A 7380-nucleotide genomic window follows, 5' to 3' on the forward strand; every position below is an offset into this window, starting at 1 on the left:
TGCAAAGAAAGCTGAGTGCTGAAGAACTGATCCTTTTGAATTGTGATGTTGGAGAATTGAGAGTCCCTTGGACTGCAAGAGGATCAAACAAGTCAATCCTAAAGAAAATCAGTCCTGAATATTCACTGGAAGGACTGATGCTAAAGCTGAAACTCCAATACTTTGGCCACCTGATGCGAAGACTGACTCATTGGAAAAGACCCTGATGCTGAGCAAGACTGAAGGCAGGAGGAGAAGGGGACAACAGAGGATGAGAAGGTTGGATAGCATCACTGACTCTATGGACATGAGTTTGAGGAAGCTCTGGGAGCTGGTAATGAACAAGGAAGCCTGGAGTGCTGCAGTCCATGGGGTCGCAAAGAGTCAGACACGACTGAGTGACTGAACTGAGTCAAGCCACTAATGAGATCAGAGCCCTGGTCTACATTTGCAGTGCAACCTAGTAGCACATTGAAGCAGAAAGCCCAGTTATTAATCTACGTGCAGACTTCTGACCTACAGAAAGTATAAGAGCATAAATGTACATTATTTTAAGCCACTAAATTTATGGTAAGTCACAGTGCAGCTTAGAAAACCAATACAGGCTCTGTGGACTGAAAAAAAAGGCATATCCAAATCTGGAACATTATTTATTCTAATAAGATAAATTGTTGCCCTTCTAGGGTCAAAGGAATCCATTGCAATCAATTTGCTGACAAGTGGCTGGTGATCCTCTCAAGAAATGGTGCTATATTGAGGTCTTAATATTGGTCTCTGCTGCTTGCGGATTTCACATTTGGCAGTAGTTGTTGCTATATCAGCCTTGGTGAGTGAGATTTCAAGTTCCTGGGCTCACGCATAGCTCCCATCCTGGTCACCATGGTTATTCTGTTCATATGTACATTGTGCCAACACTTGGGCAGTTAATGACTGAGGCTAACTGATGTCCCCTTGCTCATTATTCCACCTATTTGGTCATTCAGTGCATTTTCCATCATGATGCTCTCTGGTGAGTATCAGCATGTGATACAAAAGTCTTCACACTCTGTGACCATATGCATATGTGCATATAAATGCCTCTTCCCCAAAACTTACTGAAGCCACCTTTCCAATCTTTCTCTTTCCAGGATCTTAACCAAACATCCAAGCATATTTCCACTGTCAGTGAGTCCATATATATTCTTACTCTAGCACTTTTCACTAGTCCAGTATGGTATTTGTATGTATGTCACCAGCTCTAAAAATATTTGGGTATTCCCCTTCCTCAGTGAACAGCTACCCAAGAAAATGAGTCAGAAGTCCCCTTTGGAAAAGACTAAGAGAACTATATGTACTGTTTATGAGTGGTGGGGTCCTCTGTCAAGAATTTTGGGTCTATAAGCTGACTCAGGTACAGAAACTAGAAAAGAAAAGTAATCATACCTTATTATTAGGTGAGTTGTTTTCAGCTTTATAATCATCCATCCCTGAATTCATTTGCTTTTATAGATTTAGTAATGCCCTTGTCAACTCCCCTTCTATCTTGCTCTCAGTGATCCAGGTTCTGTCAACCATCTCTAGCTCTCTGTGGGTGAGGTATTCCAACCCTGCCACTCATTATGAAAATTGTGCATTCCTTGCTGCTAATAATAAAATGCCACCACCTGGCCTCTAGGATTTCTGTATCTTATCATCCCTACTGGCCTTCCCGCGTAACTCAGTTGGTCAAGAATCTGCCTGCAATGCAGGAGACCCAGGTTCGATCCCTGGGGTGGAAAGATCCCCTGGAGAAGGAAATGACAACCCACTCCAGTATTCTTGCCTGGAAAATTCCATGGACAGAGGAGCCTGGCAGGAAACTGTTTCGATAATAGCGTCTCCTGCCATGCATGAGCCCTGATATACAGTGGACATACACTGAGCATTTCAGTGGTCCTCCTGTCCTGCTCACCAATCCATTCCTTATTTTGGTAAACAGTTTCATCCAGGCCATCCCATAGAACACACTCAGGTGGTGATTTGGGCCTTATGTAAATCCACTATAGGATTCCCACTTCTCTGGGGGGTGGGGGCAGGTCCCAGAGATCCCTTCTTTTACCAGCACCATGGTGCTTTCTGCTTCATTTGGTGTGGGCTATCACTTTCTTTAAACTTTAAAGTAATATATTTGCTCCTTCCCTTAGAGTCTCTGACAGAGTGAAAGGAAAAAGGAAAAAAGTATTAGTCACTTAGTCGTATCCAACTCTTTGCAACCCTATGGACTGTATCGCACCAGGCTCTGCTGTCCACAGAATTCTCCAGGCAAGAATATTGGAGTGGGTAGCCATTCCCGCTCCAGGGGATCTTCCCAAACCAGGGATAGAACCTGTGTCTCCTGCATTGCAGGCAGATTCTTGAATCTAGAGATTCAAGACTTTGAAGCTTATTAGCCCAGTGACCCAGCCCTGGCCCAAATCTTGTCAAAGATAACTTGGAATCAAAATTTCAACCTTCTCTGAAGATAATCTACTTTCACTAGTAAGTCTTAAGTCAGAGCCTTAGACATTTTACTTTCTAGCTACAGGAGATGGGTATCTGTTTATACACTGCCAAGGGGGCCTTATAACTTTACCTTAATTTGGTGATTAATCGTCTTCAATCTTTCATGTCTTTTTCAGTGGCTGGATAGCTGCAGCAACAGCTCTGTAGTTCTATAGTCTTTTAATTACTATTTACCCCTAAACTCTCAAACATCTGCAGTATTATACTTTGCAGTGCATTCTCATCTGCTGATATCCCATCACAATTAAAGATCAGAGAAAGTATTAACAATTGCACCCCTGCTTTATTTTAATCCTTGATATTGTTTTGGTAACCAGGAGCGATGTTGAGGGTAGATTCTGAGAGAAGGGGCAATGGTGTCCTTAATCACCAGCCAGCCAGCAAGTAGACAATTCAACTCCACAGTCTCATTTTAGAGCCTACCCCCTAGAACCATCCCCACTATAACTGTCATAGGTTGAGTTTCCTATAAAACAGACTCTGAGCTTGAGATTTGGATACAAATGGTTCACTGGAGACTGCTCTTGATATATGTGTGAGGAAGGATTTGTCAGAGAGCAATGTTGAATTGCAGTACAGTCACAACTGAGACCTCAGCCAATCCCATGAGGAGTTCTGAGCTCAGGATGATCCATCAGAAATATCTTCAATTGAACCATGGTTTAGTCATGGGATTCAGGCTAGACCTTGGGAAGGGAAATGCAACTTTGGGAAAGATAGTTCCCTTTGGCCAGGGCAATTCTTGGAGGAGCACTCAACTGTAAGACAATGGCAAGGAACGCCATGGCCCCTGGGGAAGGAGTACGTTCATACCAGTGGGAATCTGATTGTGCACTACCATATCCACTATACACATCAACATAAAGTAAAGTAGACAAAGGAATATTAGGGAATCAACTGTCGATTAACTGTTCCAATGCTGGAGGATGTAAGCTCAGAGAAGACAGAGAACACGCATCCAAACTCATTCTCACTCATCCTTGGTGCAGCATCCTGTCCTTTTTAGTCATCCCTGCTGAGCAAAAGAACTTGGAGGACAGAGATCCTAGACTAGCGGCCCCCAGAATGGATTTTCACCTACAAATATTCCGGTCAGCTATTTTGCATACATCTATATCCCCATTTTAACACCTTTATTCCCAGGTGGTGCTAATGGTAAAGTATCTGTGTGCCAATCCAAGAGAAGCAAGAGACGTGGGTTCAAGCCCCAGGTCAGGAAGATCCTCTGGAGTATGAATGGCAACCAGCTCCAGTACTCTTGCATGGAAAATACCATGGACAGAAGAGCCTGGTGGGCTACAGTCCGTGGGGCTGCGAAGACTCAAACACAACTGAACGTGCACACATATGTACCATACATTGGGTATATTCATCCTATAAAATTTCACTCAGAACTGCAAGCAGAATGTTAAAAACAAAACATTTAGAATAAATGACCAAGCTCTAAAAATGTAAGGAGAAAGGTATGAAAACACCTAACATAACGCAAGCTCTGTGTGTATTCCTCTGTAATAAACTCTTCCTAATCAGTTCTGAGCTTTATAAAACAATAGGAAGGGGATGACAATGCTGTCATTTGTATATTCTCCCTAGTTCAATAATGGAAAGCTTTTTTTTTCCTCTACCAAGTCATTCCTGACAATGTTAATGATTCACTATAAAGCAGTTTCTGGGCTATGATTTGTGACATTCAGACTGGTTAGATGGGAGGACTCGGCAGGTTTCTGCGGAGTGTTTGGGATGCAGAAATGCCTTGAAGATAGCACTTTATTATATTTAGGACAAGTATGACATCCCACTTCAAGGAAGAGGCCTCTATACATATTGAGAAGGGATTTCTATGGTTTAAGTGGGGAGGAGAAGGTTAGTTTAAAAGAATATCTCTGTGTTTTTTTGATGCAACATAAAGATAGGAAGCAGAGAAATGGAGGCAGGAGGCAGAAGGATTATGGATAATGGAAGAATTTTGCCTGAGGGTATATGCCTGCTTTGCCTATTCCTGTATAACTAGAATATTTATAATTCAAATACTTATCTTTAATAATTAAAAACCAAGGAATATTAAAGACAAAAGGTAGAGAGTATTATGTACACATGTGTAGGCATCATGCATGAAATCCCCACCCTTGCAAAATACAGCAAGAAGCAGCTTTAAAAGGAGGTTAAAAAGTGAATATTTTAAAATGTCTTGAAAACAGAATTTCTAATTCACTCCAGTTCTGCCAGGAGTGATACCCTTACTTCTGATTTCTACACACACCATCAGTCATGGGGATAGGTACTAAAAATATCCAGCATGGTGGTCTGACATCATATCAACAATTAAAAAGTGGATACAAATATCTCAGGTTTTCAAAACCACAAATTTTCCTCCAGATTTATGAAAATGCTGGATTTGAAAAGGAAAAGGAAAAGTCATTTTCAATTGTATTTATGGGCTATTTGGTTGCACAGTCTATGTAAACCACTAGTTACAATGGAATGTAATATTCTACCACCGCCAGAACTCTCTCTGATCTTCTGCCTCTTCTCAGACAGCAAAGAAACAAAGGAAAACAGCCCTTGCTGTGGGTTGAGAAGGGTGTTTGAAAAGAAAAAGAGACCTCAACTGTGCCCCCTGGTATCCTAAAGCTGTCAATTATAACCATGATTACAATGAAAATACTGAAATAAAAAGTTATTTATTTAGGGGAGGAGGGAAAAAGCCAACTACATTTTAAAAGGGAGAAAAAGAGAATGAGAATAACCAAAAAATACATTGTTCAATTTCAGCCTAACAATTCTGAAGTTAATGAAAAATAATACAAACTGATGGAGCTCGATTCTTTATATTACAAGAACAGAAAAGCATAATGCTTAGCAGCCAAAATATGAACAAATTAAGATGCTGAGTGGAGTGGTCAGGTGTCATTGTTTTTGAAGAATGTGGCCTTTGTGGCAATGAGTTTATGAATGATAGCTTCAACTTACATCTAGATCAAAGGTATTAATATTTACACCTTTGCTAATTATGGCAAGGAAGAGATTAATGAAAAATTAAATGTTCCTATCTTTTTACTTCCCCATCACACCAAGTAATTCCTAGCTGAACATTAACTCAACCTAACAATAATATGCTAGGGATAGAGAAGTAAGGGGGTTGGGCACCTATGTCTCCTTCTGTGCATAAAAAGATCGGTGGTAATCAATGGCCAGGCATTGATTATGGTTAGCAATAAAACTGAAAGTCACATTTAAGACTGTTGTAAAATGACTCATTTTTAGAACTGCGACTAGGGCTTGGCTTCTACAATGCTTGATGCACTGATGATCTTAGGTGGAACATCTTTTGTCCCTATGAGATGCTATTGCTCCTGTGGTATGGAAGACAATGGACCATGGACCAATAACAGCATCATCATCACATCAGTATTTGCCAAAAGATATTGTTTGTGGGGTGCCATCTGGGGTTAACAGATCAAGAGAAGACAACAGGTTACTAAAATTTGTATTTAGGGGGAGTGGAATGATAAAAAAAAAAATTCTTTCTTCAAGTAGATTCTGTAAATTAAAAGGAATTCTAATTTCCCAAGCATTATTGCATGTTGTCCTACCTGAAGAGGGGAAGTTTAAATGAAAACTTCTCAAGGTTTGAACTACCCACATACCTACAAATTTTGAAACTCAGCAGTTGTTGGTATCATCTAATACTTGTCTTATGTTCAATATGTCAGTATGCTCATAGAGAGGGGCCCTTATCTACTTTCACTCTTGCTGTTTGTCTTACATCCTTATTAGCTCTTCACAAAGTGCGATCATAATTAAATTCTAAAGCAAAGGGTAAAGTCACCCGAATCATCGTCCAACTGCAAATGATGATGGTAAGAGTGACAATGTTACTCTACTCTTTTAAATTCCAGTTCGACAGCATTTAACTCTCTGACCTCCTGCGGTTGTTAGTGCCACAGGCTGCTTAAATGCTGTGCAAAAGCATTTCTGTTTTATTTGTTCTAAATTTACTGGTTATTAATTTCACAGTGTGACCTCCTATTCTCCTATTAGTTGGCAAATTTCACTAGAGCCTTCAAAAAGCTAACGATTTCCATCAAGCTAATTTTCATGTCTCTGTCTTTCCTGGCCAATTTCACTATATGTAAAACTTTCCTGTTTCTTTAACCATCCTTGTTACCCTTTCCTAACATTGATGTTACAGTATTTTATATAAGTATCCATAGTACTGAGAATTTATTTCATTCCTTTATTTTAATAAAGATTTACATTCTCTCAACTCCTGTCTTATTTTCTCAAAAATCTCAAAAGAATCTGCTTTTTTGTTGCAAAGGTTGTATAGTGAATTGTTATTTCATGTTGTTGAGTAATTTAAAGCTTGTACTTGGTGTTTCTCTCATTCACACAAAGAGGGGGATAAGGAATTACCTCTATTACACTAAGCATAGGAAGACAGTGGCAGTGTAAATTCATGTAGCCTAGAGTCACTGTTATTTCCTCCCTTTTCTCTTGGAGTCATGACTTCCCATTCTTGGACTCTATCTTAGAACTTACAGGGGAAATAGTTTATCTATAGCTCCTCCAATTGATATTAGCACTTAATAGAGGATTGTTGACTATGGAATCAGGAAATTTATATCTCAACTCAGGGTCTTAATGGTTTTCTGTACATGAACATATGAATCTCTAAACTGTACTTGCTTAAAAGAATTCCAGGCTCTGGAGGTCTTGTGGCATCTGGGTTCTTTTCAAGCAGCTGCACCTAACTATCATCTTAATAGACCACCTTTGCTCCACCCAGAAGCACTGAGGCAGTGACTTTCAGTACTGTCAGCCCAATCTTAATGAGCATACCATTCCTGGCAGCTTCTCAAAAGCTCAGCTTCATATACT

The sequence above is a fragment of the Oryx dammah genome, unplaced genomic scaffold, assembly GCF_014754425.2.
Source record: "Oryx dammah isolate SB20612 unplaced genomic scaffold, SCBI_Odam_1.1 HiC_scaffold_26, whole genome shotgun sequence".
Classification (NCBI taxonomy): domain Eukaryota; kingdom Metazoa; phylum Chordata; class Mammalia; order Artiodactyla; family Bovidae; genus Oryx; species Oryx dammah.